We start from the raw sequence: 23,162 nt of genomic DNA, 5'->3' as shown, positions 1-23,162 counted from the left end.
GCAGGTGCATTTTTCAGTCCAAAAGGCATGACCTTAAACTGGTACAAGCCAACTGGGGTTGAAAATGCAGTTTTCTCCTTGGCATGGTCTGTCAGGGCTATTTGCCAATAGCCTGACGTCAGGTCAAATGTGCTGAGGTACTTGGCTGCACCAAGTTTATCCACCAACTCATCTGTCCTGGGCAAAGGATGGGCATCAGTCTTGGTGACTGCATTTAGAGCTCTATAGTCCACACAGAATCTCAAGTCTTTGGATCCTGCCTTTGGTACTAACACAACTGGGCTAGACCATGGACTAGTAGAGGGCTCTATTACCCCGAGATCAAGCATCTTCTTGACCTCTCCTTTGATGTGGGCTCTGATATGTTCTGACATTCTGTATCCTCTGCTTTTGACTGGCAGACAGTCACCAGTGAGTATCTCATGCTGGCCCCAAGGGGTCAAGCCTGGTGACAGTGAGAACAGGGAGGCAAACTGATTTAACATAGATTTGCACTCCTCTTGTTGCTCAGGTGTCAGGTCTGAAGAGAGATTGACTCCTTCAACTTTTTCATCTAAAGGTACACCTCTGAGGAGATCAGGGAGAGATTCACTCTCTTCCTCCTCTGCAGCTGAAGCTAGGAGCAAGGCTCCTACATCAGGTCTGGAGATGTAGGCTTTTAGTCGGTTGGTGTGGAAGACTCTAGGAGCTTCCCTGGGTCTGCCCAGATCCACCAGATAGTTGACCTCTCCAAGTTTTCCCACAACCTTGAAGGGTCCCATCCATTTGTCTTGCAAGGCCCTCTGCCTTGTTGGGAGCATAACTAGAACTAGCTGGTCTTGAGTAAACTCAACCATGTTAGCCTTCTGGTCGTGCCAATGTTTGACCAGGGCTTGACCAGCTTTCAAGTTGTCACTTGCTTCTGCCATCATGTGTGACATTCTCCTCCGGAGACCTATCACATAGTCAGTCACTCTGACTGGCTTGAGGGGAGGAGCACCTTCCAACCCCTCCTTAATCAGGGCCAATGGACCCCTGACTGGATGGCCATAGAGAAGCTCAAAGGGAGAATAACCTACTCCCTCCTGAGGGACTTCTCTATAAGCAAAGAGAAGGCATGGCAGTGGAAGGTCCCACTTTTTCTTAAGGGGTTCTTCCAAAGCACCTATCATGCTCTTCATGGTTCTGTTAAACCTTTCAACCAACCCGTTTGTCTGAGGGTGGTAGGCGGTTGAGAACTTGTAGGTAACTCCACAGGTTTTCCACATGGCCTTCATGTAGTGGGACATAAAGTTTGACCCCCTGTCAGAGATTACCTCCTTAGGAAACCCAACCCTGGTAAAAATACCAAGGAGGGCCTTAGCCACAGCCGGAGCTGTAACAGTCCTCATAGGAATGGCCTCAGGGTATCTAGTAGCATGGTCTACTACAACAAGGATAAACCTGTTGCCTGAGGAGGTTGGAGGATCAAGGGGACCAACAATGTCAATCCCTACCCTCTCAAATGGGACTCCCACAACTGGGAGAGGCACTAAAGGTGCCACATTCTTGGAACCAACCTTACCAGAAGTCTGGCAGGTATGGCAGCTCTTACAATATCTATCTACTTCAGCCCCCATCTTTGGCCAATAAAAGTAGAGTGAGAGCCTTTCCTTGGTCTTCTTGAAACTCAAGTGGCCAGCCAAAGGTATCTCATGGGCTAGTTGTAAGAACTGTTGTCTGTTCTCTTGTGGGACTACAAGGCGTTTGTAGTCTCCAGGTTCAGACTCAGTGGGTTCACTGTAGAAGAGGCCATCTTCCCAGTGCAACCTATACTTCCCAGGCTCTTGCCCATCAGCTTGAGAAGCTGCCTGGTGGCGGAGACCCTCCAGAGTTGGACATTCTCTTTGCCCCTTACGAAAAGCTGCCCTGCTAGGCCCACCTTCTGCCAGTAAAGACTGCAGCTCAGGATGGTCCTCAGGGTCCAAATCTCCAATAAGGTTGGGGCCTCCTTCTAGCTCTTCCTCAGAGTCTAGCTCAACCACACAGGGTTGTACCTCTCTCTCAGCCTCAGCTGGAGGGGGAGTTACAGGTGTAACTTTGGACAACCTAGGGGAAGTCCTTGTTGGAAGCACTGGAGTGCTTGCTGCTGGCTTTTTCCTAGGAGTCTTGGGTTGCCCCTTTGCTCCTGATCTGGTAGTTACTGCAGTAAGTTGCTCCAGTGGTAGAGGAGTGATTTCTGTCATCATCTCCTGAGATAACCCTCTCAGGGTTTTCTCCCTTGCAGGTTTTGTGAGTTCCTGAAACCTTTTGCTAGGAGGTCTGGGGGTATGAGATACAACTCCAAGAGCTTTGAGGTCATTACCCAACAGAACCCTACCTGGCACTTCACATTGTACACTGACAGGTATTTTTACAGCCATATCATTACATTGGATGAGAACTGGTAACTGGGGACACATCTGCACAGGCCCACCAGCTAACTTGGTGAGGCATTTGGGTGCCTTAGCAACATCCTCTGCCTTGAAAAATGATTCATCCACCACAGTTATGCTGGCTCCAGTGTCCCTAATGGCAGGAGTCTCCTGACCATTCACCTGGACACTGTCCTTATAATACTCTTTAGTATTATCTGGGATAGAGTTATAGACATCTAAATTCTGTTGCTCCCACAACCCCAGAGAGACTAAAGAAACACTAGCTGAGACTCCAGTGGGTTCATCAGCTAGTAATAGAAAGTTTCCACTTGCCATATGTACTCCCTCTTCTGGAGCGAAGGCTAAGGAGGCAAGCTGGACCCCTGAAGGTTTACCCTTACATCTGGGATCTCCTTTCACATGGTCAGTAGCCTTACAAACAAAGCATGAGCCAAAGGCTCGCTGGAAAGGAGGCTTGTTCTGACCTCCTTCTGGTCTGGGACCAGAAGGTACACTAGCCTGATTTGGTTTCCCTTGTGGCTTACCCTTATAGTTTTGTTTGGGGCCCTCTTTGGAATTTGTAGTATTAGAATTCTCTTTGGAGTCCTTCTTAGACTGTTTTTCCCCATCCTTCTTCTGAGTTACCCCAGAATCCTTGTGAGTGGCCCTGTTGGCAACCCACAAGTCAGCAGCCTTAGCTAGTCTCCGGGAATCCAATTCCCTGGAATCAGCCAAGTGTTGTCTGAGCTCAGGAGAGCAGGCATCATAAATAGTCTCCAACATAAACAAATTCTTCATACCTTCATAAGTGTTCACCTTGTAACCCTTAATCCATCCCTCTAAGTTTTTCAAACATTCATTCACCCAGGTAGCCCAAGGGGTACCATCATGCTTTTTGAGGCTCCTAAACCTCTTAAGATACTGGGAAGGGGTCTTCCCAAACCTAGCTATCAAAGCTAGTTTCACACATTCATAGTCCTTCCTATCCTCCTCCCCCATCTCCATTACCACATCAGTTGCAACAGGGGGAAGCCTAGAGAACAACCAGGTGAGTAAGTCATTTCCTGTGATGTTCTGGAGCCCATGATTATATTCAAACAGAGACAACCAATCCAACACATCCAACTTAGGCTCATACATACCAACCAATTCTTTAGGCATCCGGGGTCTTTTAGGACTGGAACTTCTAGAGGAGCCAGAGAGAGAAACATTCTCAACAGATAATTTCTTCATTTCTAAGTCATACTTGAGCTCCATTTCCCTTAGCCTTAGTTCTTTGTCAGTTTGAGCATTAAGTTTCTTATACTCCAATTCTAGCTTCATTTTCTCCAGTTCAAAGTACTGAGGACTAAATGTGGGACCTGGTAAAGGTCCAGTAGGCACAGCAGGTAGAGCAGGCAGAGGCCTAGGGGGGACAGTTACAACAGCCTCACCCTCCTCTTCTGACTCTTCCTCAGAATCATCAACATTTTGCTCCATGTTAACTTCAACACTGTCATCTACAGTTGCTGGAGTGGTAGGTTCCTCTGAACCATCACCCAGACTTTGGTTAGCTAACAATCTTTCAATCAGCTCCATTTTCTTGCCCTTAGTCAGGAGATCCTTATGTTTACAGAGCACTCTTAAACAATCAGCAGTTTTGGCTGCAAGGGACTCTTGACTATAGCTTTCTATAACTGACATGTTAGAGGTTTTACTTTTTCAGTGCTAAGCTTTGTGGTTAGTTGCACTAAGGTATCTAAAGCACAATAAAGTGTATACTCAATACAAATCCCACCGCTGTACACCAGTGTTAGGCAGAAACCTGTGCAGTTCCCTTGGGGAACACTGCAAAAGATTTAAGACTACAGGTAGAGCAGTAAACCCCTTTGGTAGCAGTCTGTACCACCCAGATTTACCTGGTAGCTGTGGCTGAGCAGTCAGACTTCTCTCAAGAAGAGTTAGGCAGTATGCAAAGTATACACAATATGTACCAAAACACAATAGCACAAGCAAACACTGACCAGAGCTTGGTTTCAAAAGTATATAGTTATTTATTTAAAATACACATAAGTTAAAAACACTCTAGCACAATATAGTAAACACTTCAAACACAGTTATAATGAAAGTAGATTCAATCCTTTCTCCTATCTAGACAACTCTAGGTTAACACCACTTAATTAAAACAGAGGTGAGTGCTTAACGTTAGATGACACTCTAGTAGTTTCCAAGAAAGGGAGAGAAAAAGCAGAAATGGGTTAAACACACCACTCTAAGGTCCAGAACACTTGCAATAGGCTTAAAGAAGCACAAAGTCACAGGTGAGCAAAAGTCACTAGGCAGGGCCCACTCTTAGAGTAGCCGGAGCGAAAAGGTGCCCAAGATCACACTGTTAGTTAGAGATTCAAGTCTTGCAAAGAGTCAAAAAGAGTTTTAGAGTGGCTCAGAAAGTTTAGCCAAAGTGTCCCAGGCACTCCCAGGTTCGAAAGCCGGGGACTAAATCTACCCCGTACAGTCGGTGGCAAGGGAAGCCAGGCGGAACACAGTACCTTAAGCGGAAAGGATCCTCCAGCGGTGGCAGTTGTTCCAGGCAGTGGCAGCAGGGCTCGACGTCGGTCAGGGGAGAAGAAGTTCTCGCTGAAGAGCAGAAGAGGAGGGTCGTTGCACTGCCCGGGAAGAAACCAGCCGCGGAGTCCTCCGGTTAAAGGGTTGGTACCGACTTTCGCGGTATGGGGGTAAAGTGTGGTATTCCGGTTGCCGGGGTGCTTGGCACAGGCAAGGCGGCCACGAGATACCTCAAAGAACGGAAAGAAGGCGAAAACTGGTTGTCCCCACCAGTTAAGGGAAGGAGCCACTCCGTTAAGAGTTCTCCTCGGTCGTCGGGAAAAAGTGGTGAGACGGTTCAGCAGGGCTCCACCGGGTGGTGTCGTCGAAGCAGGTCGGCTCAGCTCTTCCCTCGTCGGATTCTTGGTCCTGTGGCGACTTCTGAAGTCCCAGTCCCCAAAGCCCTGCTTTTATGCAGCAAGCCCCCATTCACCCAGCCTAGCTGTCACTCAAACATGCTAAGTGGTGAGCCGGGCGGCTCACCACTTGGGCCAATCAGGACGGAGTGTGACTTGAGTTACCAAGGTAACTCAGTCCAGGGTGCCTAAATCCCCCTCCACCCCTCCTAAGTACCCCAGACAGAGTGGCACCACTTTGGAGGGCTTCTGTGGAGAAGCCCGCCAAAAGTGGAACAAAGGGCTCCACTTTGGGTCAGAGTTACAGAGGCGAACACCAACGCCATTTTAGAATCAAGTTTTGGCAAAAAGTCCCAACCGGAGTTATAAAAAGAAATATATAAACCGGCGGGATGTTTAAGGCTACCGTAAATAAATAATTAAATGTGTTAGCCTAAAACAATGGGAAATCCCATAGGGAAATATTCGCGGTCGAATATAAAAAGTAGTTTCCACTGCCACCAGCCAAAACTCGATCAGGGGGGACGGAGACGTGCCCCCTCGACTAACAGACCCTGGGGCAATCGAATTGCCCCAGCCAGTACGTCCACAATATGATGGTTTGTACTGGTTCTGTTCAGGATTCAAGACTAGCAAAGTCTTTGGTGACTTTACATGCCCTGGGAGACAGTAGTCAGTCCCAGGGTATGGAGTCTATGTTGGGGAGTCCCTAGGACACTCCTGGGTCACGGCACAGAGGGTGCTGTGTAACCCACATCACAAAAATACATGAGGCCCTATGGAGTAAAAGACCCCATAGCCCATTCAACACAAGGTTTAACCAAGATAACACAGTTCAACATGTCCAAGAGTGAGGGTAAAAGAGTCTCACTCTTGGCAGGAGAAAAAAAATAAACTCCAGAAATCCAGCAAAGCTGCTGGGGGACTCACTAGGTAGGGAAATTCAGCCTAAACAGAGAATTCTCCCTAACAAGCAGTTGTGTATGTATTCTGCATGGAAGAGCTAATACAATCATGCAGTTGTGTTAACATGTCATCGGTCCATCTAAGGCGATTGCTACCTCCCAAGGCTATAAGCTGATGTTGGTATTTGCTAACACTAATGGAAGGAGATTGTGTTTGCCAAGACCATGGTAATACTAGGATGTCATGGTCGCTTTGCAGTTGCGCTTCAATAGTGAACGCATTTGCAGCAGAGAATAGATTATGATCAACATAAATGTAATCTATAATTGCCTGTTCTTGGCCTCTGCACCATGTGCTTTGCAGGGGTATATCCCCTCGGTAGGCCCCGTTGGTCATGAGCAACTGTCTGTCATCCATGATGACGTGCCATTGTTTTTTCAAAGTATATTCCGCTGGTGCAGTGTCAGCAAAAATATGAAGATTGATGTCTCCCGCCAAAGATGGTGTGGCATATGATAGGGTCAGATACCACTATATCAAGAACTTGAATAAGATCATCAAAAAAGACAATTGGGTCAATACATCTCTCACTTATATAGATGTTAATGATTGCGATGTTCTTGTCTGGCCATTTAAGTTTTACCAGCTGGATGTAGTGATTAGGTGCGGCCCAGGGTCGAAGAGTGATTATTGCTGACTGCAACCTTAACAGCAACTAGTAGTCCAACTATGGGTGTACCCTTAAGGGGTTTTATGGCTGACACTGTTAGTACAACATGGTCTGGCCAAACTGGGGTCTCTGACAACCATGTTTCCTGAAGGAGAACTACATCAAATGTCTCCAAGTCCTTGAATTCTGGGTTCATAGGGTGCAAAAAACCTCTGGTATTCCAGCTCGCCATGGATAAGGTTGCCTTTTTGATTTTCTGTTGCTGTTATGCCTGAGCCACTTATCTTACCGAGTGCTGATTCATAGAGTTTCCCACCTGCATGATCGCTGTGCGCTCTAGACTGGAACATGTAATGGGCAACGGATATATGAATTAGTGAGTGATCATTGGAGTGTTGGGAAGAATGACTGGAATGGAGGAATTTCTAAAAGAGTCTTGGTTAAGCAAAAAGAAACAAAGCAACAAATTCTGCTCTTGCTTGCCAAAGAGCATTGAGCACTACACCAGAGCGTATCCAAAGTCTTACTACTGTCAGGTTGGATTCACTGAGAAATTCCATCTGATTGTTGTCATCAGAGGTGAATTTTGCTGAAGATGTTTAGGACACTTGATCTATTCAAGTCATATTGGGGGTGAGGACCCGGTCTACACTGTAAAATTAAATAGTGAAAATAGTCCACAGCTGATTTGGAGAAAGTATTAGATTCTTGCAACACCTTCACATTTCTTTTGAGTCGTACCAGAGGTTGCTTTGTAGGGCCTTGGCCAGGCACATCTTTACTTTGATTATCATGCTGCCAAGGGAGAGCTAATTCTTGAGATGGTTGGTCTTCAAGCTCCTGGACACGATAGTTTGCACTTTGAAAGCTCGAGTGAGCAGGTGGATTCTCACCTCTTTTAAGAGTGGAAGCCATATAAATGGCAACCGACTTTTCAATTTCAATTCGCCCCTTCTACAAACTAGTAAAGGTGTCTACTTGGGGACATGATGGTGTTGGACCAACAGACCCTAGAGTACGCTGCAAAGACGTTGTTTCGCATGGAGCAGCTTGTGAATCAGAAGCTTGTGGATCCGAGGTTTGCTGAGCGCCTATAGCTAATATCAGATCATTCAAAGGTTGATATTGGAGATTGACAGTAGCACTTGTGGAGCTTTTGTTTTTGTTTACCCAACTGATTTTGGCAAATTTCTTGGCAATTGTTGTTGAAACTAATTCTGCTTTTTTCTTGGGTATGGTTATTGCTCGTACAAACTGCCTGGCGCTACCTTGAAGCCGTGGCGCTTTGGATTTCATGTTTTTTGATTCCTTCAAAGGTGGCGGGAGTTTGGTGTTGGCACTCCCATTTCTGTTGAAGATGATAAAGTCCTGTTTGACTGGACATTTACTGACAGCTACTATGGATGTAGCTGAATTGCCAATTGTTTGTGTGGAATCAATTGCAGGTGGGATGACACAGCTAGAGGGCTCATGAGCATGGTTGTGTTTATGGGCCATGTCAGCCATTGTACTCGAAGGGTTCTTGGACTGACTGGTGCCAGTGACTACGCTCTTGTTCACACATGAAGTTGTCACAGTAATTGATGACGGCTGTGGATGGTTGACCGAAGTATCACCTGCTCCAGTAAGGCGATTTGAATTCTGTACAGGCCGCTGGCAGAGTTCAGTATGGAGAGCCACTTTATTATCCAAAGCTTCAAATAATTTGGCTAGTGCCATGAGGACTATATTAATTGCTGATAGGGTGATTTCTGTAGCTACATTTGTATTGGGCTGCCGCGAAGATGGCGTTGTTATAGATGGAGATTTCAACACTTTCCTCTGGGTAGATTTAGTGTATGACAATGATAGAGTGGATGAATTATTCACGGACTGTGCAAATAGAATAGGAGACTGAGAGAGATTACATTGACAGGACGGTGGGGGAGAGACCAGTAGGACGTTTGTCGCCGAGCATAGTTTTCCGGCATTGCTCCCTGATCCCATCAAAACCACATTGTCAATGACAGGGGGCGTCTGCCTCTCAGAGTAGTCCAGGCCATAAACAGATATTATATTGGATGGAGAACTTGCTTTTCGCCGTTCAGGCAGGGCGACTTGCTTCCTACATCGTCATTCATTTTAGTTAAATCACGAGTTGGGGGCTCTTCGATATGCATTTTAGATTTTGTGATAGCTAAATGAGTTATATTTGCATGCGGGCAATTGAGCGGGTGTGATCTTACTCAGCTACTGCTAATGAGTCAGGCAAGTCAATCAGCTGGATAAGCTACTCAGTTGGCACTTCTCTATCAGACACAGGGGCAATTAAGGCAGTTGATGACCCGTCCGCTAGAGGGGACACCCGTATTGGCTTCGGTTCACAATGGTGGAAGTCACGGATGTCTACAATGTGGGTTTTTAATGAGAGCAAAGGACGTGTTTATTTTGTGGACGCCGCTCACTATGGGAGAGGATCTAACAGGGGTGCGAGCCAGTTGAATGGCTAACTTTGTGATTTCCTTTTGCAACATAATTGCTGTCTTCAATGTATAAAATTCCCACGCATATAACAAGCTTGTTTACTAATATACAGCAATACAGTTTTCTTTTCGTGAACACCGTTTACTTGCCGAGAGGTGATTAAGTAGGGATGAAAGAAACACTCACCCAGCCGAAAGTAGCTGCTTGAATGATATTGCTAGAATGCTACGAGACGGCGCGAATGAAGTGGCTGGAGCTGCTACTGCCAGCTGCTCAGTTAAGCAGCCAAGCAGAACAGTTCCAGCGCACTTCTGATGCGTGCCCGCTGATGCGCGCACCCGGGTAAAATATGGAACTCTGGGAAAGTAGGCGTGGCCAACAATATTAAAACCGTTTTTTACCAGTAGCAAATCACAGCGAGGTGAGTAATTCAACACGTATAATGTCCAGCAGCCAAGCAGCACACTTCCAGGGCACTTCTCATGCGCTAATGCGCGCAGCCTGGATATTATATGGAACTCTGGGAAAGTAGGCGTTGGCAGCAATATTAAAACTGTTTTTCACCAGTAGCAAATCCAGTCTGGGTGTTAACCTCCCAATTGACCATCTGAAGGCTAGATGCCACTGCAATAGTTACTGCCTCATTAGCCTCAAAATTGGATACTCGTTTGGATATGAATGGAGTGCTTCTTGGATATAAATTTCTCTAACAATTAGCAATAATACGAATATGTCCACCCCCCTGTGTAAAGTCTTCACATGCCCTACTCTACCTTGTAAAATTCTTTCTTAGCATCTAATGTCAGCTAGAGGGAGTGTGCCTGGTTCCTGCTGGATCTATCCACTAAGTGGAGTACCCCTCTAATGTTGTCTGTGGTGCTTCTCCCCAGATAAACCCTGATTGGTCCTGATGTATTAAAGCAGGCATGAGCCTCTCCAACCGAGCCGTGAGTATTTTCGTAAAACATTTTAACATCTAGGTTCAAGAGCATGATTTAGGATCTTTACCAGGTTTGGGGATGAGCACTACCTGGGCTTCCTTTATGGTTTCTGGTAGAGCCCCCCCGCCTCTCTCCCTTATATCGTTAAAGACATCGGCCAGAGCATCCGTCAGGCCCATGGGCCTTGCTTAACTTCAGGGATCGGATAGCATGTATAAACTCAAGCGGCCCTATCAGCGTCTCCAAGTTTTCCCTGTCTAGGGGAGATAGTCATGTTAGCTCCACCCCATCCCGATACATATTCTGCTCCTGGCCGGAAGGTCCACTGGAGGAGTACAGTGTGCTATAATAATCATAGAACAGCCTACTCTTCTGCACTTCATCCCCCCATTCATTGTTCTGGGTGTCTCTTAGGGTTGGAATAAATGAGGACCCAATCTGGGTTGGCTCAGAAACTCCCCCTCACACCCCCAGTACATTGCCCTGCTCATAGTAGCTGTGCCACAGGCAGTGTAATGTGCACTCTGCTTGCTGAGTCCTAAGCAGTTTTAATTGATTCTTTCTCATAGCGACCACTTTAAAGGTCTTCCTAGTTGGGGTATTGCTATAGTCCTTCTCCGCATCCCTCACTTCTTGCAGGAACCTCTGCTACTCTAGCCCTCTCAACCGCTTCATAATCACTGCGTTTGAGATGATTTCCCCCCTGGCCACTGCCTTATGCTCATCCCAATAGTTCCTGTATGAGGTGTCGGTAGGAGAGTTAGTTTGGAGATAGCTTCTGACCACGTCCTTCAGCCACTGTTGGCAGACGGGGTCCCTCAAGAAACCCGGGGGCATTTTCCACTGAGATTTCGTGTGCCCTCCCGCCCAGCCCCACAATCCCACTGTGACCGCATTATGGTCTACCAGCGGCATTGGCACGATGTCTGAGCAGGTCTTTTTGGCCAGGTCCGCCGACAGTAAAATCTAATCAATTCTTGATGCAGGTAGATGTACATGGGAAGTATGCATATATGCCCTGTCTGTGGGGTGCCTGCTGCGCCAAATGTCCATGAGGCCCATCTCATAGAGTCGGGTCCACAAATTGCTTGATATCACTCCCGCTGAGGGATATGTTGCCTATGTCGATCTATCCTGCCTCCCATCCATTGCCATGTTCATATCTCCCAGGAGCATAAGCTCGCCCTGCCCATACTTCCCTACCAGGTCCAACATTTGCTGCATGACGGGTTCTTGGGATGTGCTCGGGGCATAGAATGCTGGAATAGCTACCAGTTTCCCTGTGTTTTGTAACCACCTCCATCATTGCCTCCACCCCCCGCTATCCCCGTTAGTCTTGATGTATATCTCAGGTCCCTGTGTACCAGAATCGCCACGCCAGCCCTCTTACTGTCAGCTGAAGCATGGAATTGAAGCGGGTAGAGCCTATTACGTCCAGGATGTGTTTCTCTTGTAGCACAGCTAAATGCACCCGGCTCTGGGTGTTTAGTGTGCACGTGTTAATTACTATGGAATTATCTTAAGGGACTCATTGATCAGACATGTGTCCTCTTCTGCACTCGACCTCCTTTGCAGCCCTCTGTCCTGCTCTCCCATTCTTATAAACTTCACAGCCTACGTACAGCTCCCAGTTCTTGCGACACAACTGCCCAAAAACAATCCCAACATTGCCTCCCTGTGCACTCCCATACTCCCCCCAAAAGCTTCCACTCAACCCCATACTCAGAGTGGAAGATATAATTCCCTCCCTGATTCCCTCCAGCGGCCCTTGTACATGAACCAAATGAAAAGCGGTAAGGCAGCAATAGTGGCGGACAACCTGTAAGTGTTCTGTCTGCCAGCGAAGGCTCTTTTTCCCTGGAACACTCAGGTGAGGGCTGGATCAACGTATCCATTATGGCTAACACCTTCGCTCCGATTCCCACGGTAGTTCATCAAACGGCGGGACCATCAAAACTTGTATAGGAGTCACTGGTCACGCCTCTTCCCCCCACGTGTTGTAGGCCTGTGCCGGTCCGTTTCAGGGCATGAAATTAAGACGCCAGTCGTCTTGAGGTGTAACTGGGAGTGTCTGTCCCTGGGCAGGAAGACCTCCCCTTTTATTAACAGCGGTGCGCGTAGGACCCCTGACAATGTGCCCACGCAAACCGTAACATCCCCTTCCAGCTCTCCTCCCAAAACAAGAACATATTATAGTAACAAACACTCCTAAACAGTGTGACTTATTATACTTGTGATTCACCACCGCCTACTCCATAACATAGTCTCTCAGCCTCTCCGGGAGTCGACGGCCAGCGCGCTGGGGGTATCTTGCCGGGCCGGGCTGCACTGAGCTGCTAGTGCCCTCTGCATCAGTGGCATTGCTCCTTTCATCGCCCCCTGTTGGCAGCCCTCCGTCTCTGTGCTGGGGCTGGCCATCCTCACTCTCCGGGTCGTCCCTCGTCGGTGTCCCCCGGATGCGTGGGAACCAGCTGCAGTTTCTGGTGAGGGAGGAGCCTTGGCGGGTCGCTGTGATAATTGTTCCTTGATGAGCTGCCACCCTCCAGGGGATTGGGTCGTGAGGCAGGCATAGCTTGTGCGTGGGGTTGCCGGCCCTGGCCGATTTCCAGTCACCGCTCCACCAGGCCGTGCCGAGGTGACACTCTGGCATTCGATTGCTCCTGTCTGCTTCTCACCAGTATGGGTTCTACCACTCCCGGCAGCTAAACCTTGTGCTCTGGGATTCTTGACTTGACTTTGCGTCTGAACAGTGCTTCCACCCGGGATACATCTGTAGTGGAGTGCAGCATTGTGCGGTATGCGATGAGGAACTCTGTGAGCGTGGGCTCCAGTGCCCGACCCCTCTACAGGGCGATGCGGATGGCTTTGTTGAGGGTCCGGATACACCGCTCCACATCACTGTTGGCTCGGGGCCAGCACGGTGTAATCCGGTGGTGCTCCACCCCATACAACGCCCGGAATGTGGCTAGCTCCTCACTCTGGAAGAATGACCCATTGTCCGACCTCACCGACTCTGGGAACCCAAAGGTGGCGAACGTCTCTTTCGGCACAGGTATGATGGCCCTGACCACTGTGGAGCCCACGAAGTGCACCACCGGGTACTTTGAGAATTCGTCCAGCAGAACCAGGAAGTGCTGGGACTGAAGTACAGTTCCAAAGTCCATGCTGAGGGATTTCCATGGGGCATCATCGCGTGCCAGGACGTGATGGGAGTATTTGGCAAGGGGCCTCGCCACTTGGCACCAGGTGCATGCAGCGACTGCATCGTCAACTTTTCTTTCCATCTCCAGGAACCATACCTTCTTGCGAAGACTCGCCACTGTCTTGGTAACTCCTTGGTTTTTGATCACTGACTTTTGGGGGGGATACAGGGATTACCAGCTGTGCACCCCAGAGCGGCATAAGCTCTGGTCCTATCGTGAGCTCACTCCTCACGTTCCATAGACCCGTAGAAAGGCTTGCGCCTCAGGTGTTCGGTTTTGTGTGATGCTCAAGAAGTCCTTCCATCATCCCGACCGCAGCTGCTCGGTCAACTCCTGCCTGTCTGAGTCTTGGCAGGTCACCTCCGCAACATCAGCGACAGACATGGACCTGGGGACCGCTGCTTGTGTGACCATTGTTACCGTTGCCTCTGTGTTATCCATGGGCGTCTTCTCCCCTCCTGCCGGTCCTCTCGGGTGTCAAGACGGTTAGTCCACCAGGTTGTCGGCACCTGCTCTGAAGGTCAGCATCACATCATACTGTTGCAGTTGAAGGAGCCAGTGCTCAAGCCTGATCGGAGGCCTGGGTGCGGTCCCGCCCAGGAAGGCGACCAGGTGCTTGTGGTCCGTGAACACAATAACGGGGTGTCCATAGATGTAGATATGGGCGTTTCTGCACCCCGACAGGACAAACAGCGCCTCCCGTTCAATTTGCGAATAACTGCGGTGAGTGGCTGTGAGCGCCTTGCATGCAAAGGTAATCCTTACACGCGAAGGCAATCGGTTGCTGTACCCCGATTCAGAAACTTGTAGGAGCACTGCCCGCTGCCCCACCGGGCTGGCATCCACCATCACCTCTGACTAATTGTACGGTCAAAGTATGCCATCGTAGTGTCGGCCGTGAGGGCATCTTTGGTGGTGTTGAACGCTTCTTGTTCTGCCTTGCCCCAGTTCCAGTCCTGGTCTTACTTTGTAAGGATGCGCCGGGGTTCTGTGAGGGTGGCGACATTCGGGATGAACCTCCCGCAAAAGTTGAACATGCAGAGATAACTGCAGACCTCGGAGGGTGAAGTTGGTGCGGGTGCTGCCTTGATGTCCTCCACTTTTTTGGGGTTGGGTGATAGTTCACCATTGTGAATGATGAACCCAAAGAACGCCACCCTTGGCTCCATATAAACCTGCTGTTTCTCCGATTCAGGATCAGTGCCACCTGGGATAGTCTCTCCAGTACCACTGTGAGTCTGGCCATGTGCTCCTTCGGCGACACTTGGTACACCAGCATGTAGTCGCTCACGTTGGTTGACCCCTGGGAGGCCCGCCAACACACCCCTGATGGTGTTCTGGAAGACCTCGGCCGTCGCCAACACTCCGAAGCTCAGCCGCCTGTACCGAAGCAGGCCATTATGGGAGGAGAACATTGTGATGGCCCTGGAGTCCACATGCAGGGGTACTTGGTGGTACCCAGCCATGAGGTCTAATGTGGAGAATAGCGTGTGGAGATCGCCCGGTTGGGCAGCCTCATATCCACGCAGATGTTCACATCTTCTGGACACTTTGTTTTGCTCCACTCTTGATGATGCTGGACTTTTCCATCTTGACAATCTCGGCCTCTACCTTTTGCCGCATGTGGAGAGGTACGCGCTGGTGACGCAGCGTCACAGGTTGAATGGTTGGGTCGACATGCCGCTGCACCTCCTGGCCTTTGAGGCAGCCCACTCCCTTGAGTAGGCCTGGGAACTGTGCCGGCAGGCAGCGCATGTTATAGCGGTATACCTGGAAGTTGAAGTGCACCAGTCCTAGGTCTTCCGCAGTTGCGCAGCTGAGCAACATCTCTTTTGCCACCGGCGTCACTTAGAACTTGTCCTGTATCGTGACATCTCATGCTGCACCGGTGTGACAATAAACCTGTCCAGTGGTAGGGGAGCCTCCGTATGCTAAGATGCGAATAGTTGGGCGCTGCAACGGTGGTGGCGCTGGTGAGAGCTTCCTGGATTCGCCTGCCGGCATTACACTGACTGAGGCCCCGGTGTCCACCAGGATCGGCATCCGTGTGTTCATGATGGTGATCAAGCAGCGGGGCTTCCTTCGCTGTTGCCTAGAGTCCAGGCATATCGTAGAGATAAAGAACGCCTCCTCTGTGTCACCTGCTCCTTCCATCCTCGACAGGGAGGTGGATCCTGGCCTCCCATTCTCATCCATTGTGGCCCTTCCCGGTACCGGGGCCCAGGCGGTATCAAGGGTGGCTGGGATGCTTGTGCGGACTGCCACGCTGCCCTGCACATCCGGGCATAATAGTTGACCTTGCCGCACCACGCACACGTGGCTCCCACTGCTGGACATGGCTGGTCGTTATGTGCCGAGCCACCACATGCATCACACGGCTTCTGGTACTCCTTTGGAGGCTTTTGCGCACCGTGCACACTCTGCCTTTTATACCTTCTGCAGGTCCTTGGCGATCCTTTCGTCAACACTGCCTGCACAAGCTCCGGGTGTTCCTCTTTTCGACGCCTCTTCCCTCGGTGCCACCCTGGACATGGAGAGCTCCTGGGTTCTTCCTAGCTCCAGAATTCTATGTAGGAGTATATCAGGCTCCTTTAGACTCTGGCGGTGCAGTGCCGCCAATGGGAAGTCTTGGATGATCTGTGCCCTGATCTCGTCGGTCTCACAGTCTCATCCACTAGACGACAGGTCATGGCTAGCCTCCGTAGCTGAGCATAGTACGCATCTAGTGACTCAGCCGGAACCTGGTGGACCTGCCACAGGCAAAACCTCTCGTAGTCCCTGTTGACCAGTTGTCCTGTAGCGTTTTTTTCGCTGCGCTGTACGAGTCGTCATGAGGTCGCAACGTTTTGAAAATCTGGTGCACCTCGCGGCCCGCGTAGAATAGGAGCATGGCCCTCTGAGCTGGGTCATCATCTTCCTTGGCCGTGGTGAAGTACATCTCCAGCCTTTCTACCCACATGTCCCACAGTGGCCCAAGGGTGACGGGGGCACCTGTATCGTCAAACTCCAGTACTGGACACCCGGTAAAGCTGCGGAGGGCATCGTGGGCCACGCTGGTGCTCCTGCACCCCTCATTCCGGGATGCGGACAGGGAGTCTGGCGATGGATGAAGCGCCTGCTGCGCTTTTGTGGTCCTCCTCCATGTTGGCAGGGCAGTCCCTCCGCCTATGCGATAGTGTCCTCCCACGATTACCCATGTGATCTCTTTGGGACTGCTAGCCGAGCACTGGGTTATTCCATGGTGGATATGGCAGTTGGGGCCTGCTGGGCGGTTATCCTGTGGTGTGTGTGGCGGTTGGGGCCTGCTGGGCCAGCTCCATCCTCTGCAGAACGAGCACCCCTGACGGGGCACTTGCGGGGATGCTACCACAAAGTCACTGGGGTGCCCCTTGTGGTGAGTGCTCTGTGTGTACCAAGCTGGCATGGTTGTGAGGGGATTGGGCGGCCCTCTCCCTTGCACCTGGGCCTTCCAGGCCCCCTCATGGTTAGATTGCCGGTCTGTGGGCATTTGGGGGGCAGTGTGTTGCCACCACACATTGCTTTTTTCTTTTCTTATTGTCCTGTTTCCATTGTGCACGGGCGGTGCCCTCCCCAGTCTGGTCTGAGGGCGGTGGGCCGTTGATGCTGCCTCTCTGTGAAGGTGCCACGCTCTCGGGTTCAGACTTACCCGGCCGCGCCGGGCGGGGATGAGTTTACAGGCTGCCCAGTCCACGAAGGAAGCAGTGCCTTTCGCCAGCCCTCAGGCTGCCACTGACAGTGTGGCTGGGCGTGAAGCCGCCTGGGGGCTATTGGCCGCGCGTCTGGGATGCTGAGGAGTGCCGGAGCTCCTGCTCTGTACGGAACACCGGGGAATGAAATTAAGACGCCAGTCGTCTGGAGGTGTAACTGGGAGTGTCTGTGCCTGGTCGGGAAGACCTCCCGTTTTATTAACAGAGGTGCGTATAGGTCACCTGACACGGTGTCCCACGCTCACTGAAACATCACGCTGGACTGTACTCCACGTACCTGAGCCGTGGGATGTGCCTCTTGGTGCTTTTGTGTTGGCCCGGTCCTGTTCCTTGAGCTGGAGATTTAGCAGTTTTGCTCCCACTTCAGTTGAGAAGACTGTGCACTTTGTCTCCCAATTTAAGTCCACTTGCCTGCACCTCAATTTGTCCGTGAGTGGTTTCATCCGTTGTCTCTTTTGGAGTGTAGTTTTAGATACATCCTGAAAGACCTGGACCTCCGACCCCAGAACTGGATCTTATCCCTTCTCGCCTCCCAGGGATTGATTCTTTGGACTTATAATCATGATATTTAACAACTATTTTGATAGCGGTGTGGGGACCTTCTGAGTGGAGTAATTGAAAGAGTTGCCTGACACAGCCTTCAATATCATCCCCTTCTTCTCCTTCCTTGAAGAATTTGATGCGCAAGTGTTAGGGAGAATTCTCTGTAAAGGCTAATTTCCCAAACCTAGTGAGTCCCCCAGCAGCTTTGCTGGATTTTTGGGGTTTGTTTTTTCTCCTGGTAAGAGTGAGACTCTTTTTCTCCCACTCTTAGATATGATTTGAGGTGTTCCTTTGACTTTGTATGTGTTCTATGGGCAATGGGGTCCTTTTCCCCATAGGGTTTCATGTGTTTTTGATATGTGGGTTACACAGCACCCTCCGTGCAGTAACCCAGGGGTGTCGTAGCGACCCCCAAACATAGACTCCATACCCTGAGACTGGCTACTGTCTCCCAGAGCATGTAAAGTCCCCATTGGCTTTACTAGTCTTAAATTGTGAACAGAACCAGTACAAACCATCATATTGTGGACATACTGGTCGGGGCAATTCGATTGCCCCGGCGTCTGTTGTTCGAGGGGGCACTGTCCAGTCCTCCCGACCGAGTTTTGTCTGGTGGCAGTGGATACTACTTTTTATATTCGACCGCGAATATATCCCTATGGGATTTTCCCATTGTTCGAGGCTACCACTTTTTAAAATAGCCTCGAACATACTGCTGTTTATTAAATTAATATAAATTCACTGATTGGTATTTTTTGCCGAAACTTGGTTCCAAAATGGCGTGTTTGTTCGCTTCTGTGACTCCAACCCAAGTCGAGCCCTTTGTTCCACTTTTTGGCGGGCTTCTCCACAGAAGCCTCCAAAAGTGGTGCCACTCTGTCTGGGTACCACAGGGGGTGTGGGAGGGGGTTTAGGCACCCTGGACTGAGTTGCCTCAGCAACTCAAGTCGCACTCTTGTGTGATTGGCCCAAGTGGTGAGCCGCCCGGCTCACCACTTAGCATGTTTGAGTGACAGCTAGGCTGAATGAATGGGGGTTTTCTGCATAAAAGCAGGGCTTTGGGGACTGGAACTTCAGAAGTCGCCACAGGACCTAAAGAATCCGAGGAGGGAGAAGCTGAGCCGACCTGCAACGACGACACCACCGGTGGAGCCCTGCTGAACCGTCTCACTCCCGACGACAGAGGAGATCTCCAGCCCGGAGAGTCTTCTGCCTTTGACGGGTGGGGATAACCAATTTGCCCGTCTTTTCACCTTCCTGGACCATCTCGTGGCTGCCTTGCCCGTGCCAAGCACCCCGGCAACCGGAATACCACGGTTTACAACTACCGCGAAGAAAAGGGTGGTACCTTGTAACCGGCAAACTCCACAGCTGGTTTCTTCCCTGGCAGTGCAACGACCTTCAGCTTTCCTCCATGTTGAGACCTCCTCTTCCTCTGGACGAAACACCGACTTGCACCCGCTGCCAGGAACAACTGCCCCCGCTGGAGCGTTCTTCCCACTTTCAGGTACTGTGTCCTGCCTGGCTTCCCTTGCGACAGATCGTTCGGGGTGACAGTAAATCCTCGACTTTCTAACCTGGGTTAGCCTGGGGCCTGTTAACTAACTTTTCCTGACTTGATCTCAAGCTTTTGTGAACTATTTGCAAAGACTCTTTGGGCATAACCCCACTGTGTGATCCTGGACACATTTCGCTTGCTCTCTCTAAGAGTGGGCCTGGCATTTGAACTTCCTTGCTCTCCAGTAGACTTTGCCTAACCTGCCTCACTGTGGTTCTTTGAAAAGTATTGAGATTTGTGTGCTTTCATAACTGCCTTTTCCCCTCCCTTTTTAAATAACTTATTAGAGTGCCATCTTACGTTACACGCTCACCTCTGTCTGAAAATAAGTGGTGTTTCTCATTAAGACTTGTCTAATAAGTAATCAGGGTTGTATATATATAATAGTGACTGTGTGTTGAATTTACTTACCTCTTTTTGTGCTAGTGTAATTTACAAGTGTGTCTTTAAATAAATAATTATATACTTTTACACCAAAGTTCTGGTCAGTGTTTGCTTGTGCTACTGTATATCTGTACCTATTGTGTATACTCTATATACTGCCTAACTCATCTTGAGAGAAGTCTGACTGCTCAGCCACAGCTACCAGGTAAATCTGGGTGGTACAGACTGCTACCAATTGGGTTTACTGCCAACCACCTGTAGTCCTAAATCTTTTGCAGTGGTCCCTAAGGGAACTGCACAGGTTTCTGCCTAACAGCAGGTTCTCCCTCCTTGGTCTATTTTCCAGGTTGTCACACTAGGCCCTTAACAACTCACTGTCATCTTTAAGCGAAGCCAGGGAGCCCGCACTTTGCTCGGTTCCGAAACCAGTTCCGCCGTCGACTGCTCTCCTTGGTCCACTCTGTCCCCCGGCGCACCCATCTCTTTATGCCAATTCCACCATTTCCTTACAGAGATCAGCTACCTCATAGAACAGGGATTCTCAAATGTCTCTCTTTAGGGTATCCAGCGCGTGGGTGAGGAAGTCCGTCTTGAGCTGCAATACAGCTGACCCCGGCTTGGACGGTCCCTCTGTTTCTCTCTCCATTGTGTCACGCTGTGGCGTCCACTTTAACAGGTATGTCTGGATGTCTTGCATTGTGTTGTTCTTCTTGCCTGACTTGCGCATTTCCCTCACTTCATTGGAACCAGAGTGGCAAGTGATCCGTCACGGCAGCAGCGTAGAAGAGAAGAACATCAACCAGGGTCCCAGGGCTCTGCCCCCACTCCCTCTCCCCGCAGCAGGTGAATCTTGGCTGGTCTAGCTTGGTGGTCCTGAGATTGTGACTCTGTATCCTAGTCAGTGCACCTGTTCAGCTCCCTCTTTGCAGCACCCCCTGCTATTCCGTTCCTCGACCCCTCACTCGGCCAGTGCAGGACTGGCTATTTCCTTCCTCTCACTGCCAGCAGTCTGCAGTCTTTGGCCAGATCACTCTGCCTCTCTGCTCTCACCGCCAAATCATCCACTCTTTGGGGCCAGCAGGGAGCCACCAAGATCTCCCGGAATCCTCCAGACCGCAAGATGATCCACACACCTCACAGAGACATACCTTCTTCTGTTCCCTGGATATTGTCGCTTGTTGCACACCCACCATGGGTGAGCATGCTAGGGTGGGTTATCCGAGCTCCAGGAGGCTGCCCAGGCTTCCACTGAAGGCTCCTTCCATTCAGGCTGTCCCTCTCTCAGGATCGTAGTTTGACCCCATTAGACTCCTTTCAGTTTGTATTTGTCTTTTTTGTATTTTTTGTATTTATTTAGTATTTATATAGCGCCTTAATCAGTTGTTTCGGCTGGGGATGGAGAGGTGTCACAGCTGTTCCGTGGGCGGGCTGAGCCACCGCGGCAGCAGCACCCTCCTCCACGGAGCGGGTCAGGCTGCCCAGCCCTGCCCATGCCCTCTCACCTTCTCAATTAACAGCCACAGCCTTCCACCCACCGTCGGGCACTCGGGGGGGGGGGGGGGTGGGGGGGGGCAGGAGCTTCCACACACTGGCCTAAATTGGTGCACCCACCTTCCCCAGCCCAGGCCTCACTTGCCGCAGCGGGTCAGCCGGATGGCACCGTCCTCCACTCCCAGTTGATATCTACTTCAGGGTGCTGTCGCGGGCATAGGGCGCTGTCTGCAGGCCCGCGCCCTCCTCTCTCCTGCCTCGCGGCTCTGATGTCCCGCTGCTGGTGTAATGCTTGGAGCTCGCTATGCAGCCTCCATTTTGCCTCAGGTCCAAGGACTCAGGGCTCGCTACACCTAACGTCTGTTCCCGTCGTTATTTCAATACCACGCAGGGAGGGGGTCTCTCCAGACTGACACTGGGGCACAGCCTAGGATCCACGAAAAGAGAAATCATCACGTCTAGAGCCTTATTGCGGGCCAAGGGACAGAGAGGGCTGAAGGCATCTGTCCTACCCCTCCACCATCTTGGCTACGCCCCTTACATTCTTCCTTTTGAGGCTATTCCACCACATCCTATGTTGCACTTTGAGCAGATGATAACCATCCTTTGGTGGTCCAACGGAAAAGGCCCTCCACCTTCTCCAGAGTATCCCAAATTAAGTTTAAAGGGGTGAGGACCACTTCTTTTTGAGTCATCTTCCTCTAAGCAAAGCGAAAGTAAGGCATGAGTAGATTCTGCTTCCCCCTGAAGGCATTGTAATGTTTAAACCCTTTCACAATACCATCGGTTTGAGGGTATAGGCATTCAAAATGTGTTGGTTGTTGCACATTTCAACTAAATGGCTTTCATGCAAGTTGACATGACATATGTCTCCTGAAAGAAAGCCCTTTTTGCGAATATTAACTAATCGACAAAATCCTGTGGAGGGTTTTAGCCCTTGCTTTGGCTGGGACAGTCCTCATTGGCACTGCTTCAGAGTAACTGGTTGCATGATCCACTAGGACCAAAATGAACAAGTTTCCTGAGGATGTAGTGGGATTAGAAGAAAACCACCCACTCTAATGGAAGTGGGCCATGGGACCTTTTAATTTGCCTCCAGTGTTGGCAGCGTTGACAAGTGGTGCAAGATTGGCACTGTCCGCTGCCCTTCTTGGGCCAGTAGAATGCAGAGAGAACCTTGCGAAAGTCATCTACACTACCACTCCTGGCTGAGTGAAGCTTTTAAGACAACTACAGTAGGAAGGGCCTTTGAACGTGCAGCACCACCAGTGGGGTCCAGGCACAATGGGCTCACTATAAACAAGCCCACCATCCCAGTACATTCAGACTTTGTAAGGTGTTTCCCCTTTAGACTGAGAGATGCATGATATCTCTCCCTCTCCCCCTCCGCCTCCCCCTCTTCTCCTATCCCTCTCCCCCCCCCTCCCCCTTTCCCCTCAGGACAGCAAGTTAACCTTATTATTATTTGAGCCCCTTAGATTGGAGAGCTCAGCCCCTGCAGGGTTTTCAGCTTCCTATTCCTTGGCATGAGGTAACTCTGCAGGCCCTTTTAAGGGAGCAAAGGAGATGGTAAGCTGGTACCACTGACGGCTTTCAAGTTTTGAGCAGCCTTTCTTTTCCAGGAGCACACTCCTGCTTATGCTGACTCTTCAGTGATGTGTTCAGTACAAACCCTGCTATGCCTGGCTCTGCTCCTACTTGGAGAGAACAGGTGATTCGCCAGCAACGCTTTTACAGGAGCATACTTCTCGACACTGACCGGGAAAAAAGACAATCCTATCTGCAATTTGGATTGTGACAAATGCTACAAGAAATCTCTGGGGAGGCCAACTAGCAAGCCTCATGTGAATCAAAGGAATTGGTGACTGCTTTCACTAGCTGTTGCCCTGCCTGCACTGACGCTCCACCTCCCTACGCCTGCTTGCTTCATAAACTGGAAGTCAAGCGAAGCGTAGCGCAGT

The 23,162-nt window shown here is 50.1% G+C and overlaps 1 protein-coding gene across 8 annotated transcripts in view; it reads left to right on the top strand.

Annotated features, from left to right (window-relative positions):
* The window catches only part of LOC138567561 (uncharacterized), a 2,466,350-nt gene that overhangs the window by 2,114,337 nt on the left and 328,851 nt on the right, over positions 1 to 23,162 (top strand). The gene's annotated exons all lie outside the window — the stretch shown is intronic.

Source organism: Ambystoma mexicanum, chromosome 2p, assembly GCF_040938575.1.
Source record: "Ambystoma mexicanum isolate Mex_15411 chromosome 2p, UKY_AmexF1_1, whole genome shotgun sequence".
Classification (NCBI taxonomy): Eukaryota; Metazoa; Chordata; class Amphibia; order Caudata; family Ambystomatidae; genus Ambystoma; species Ambystoma mexicanum.
This window is presented reverse-complemented; position numbering and strand designations above follow the sequence as displayed.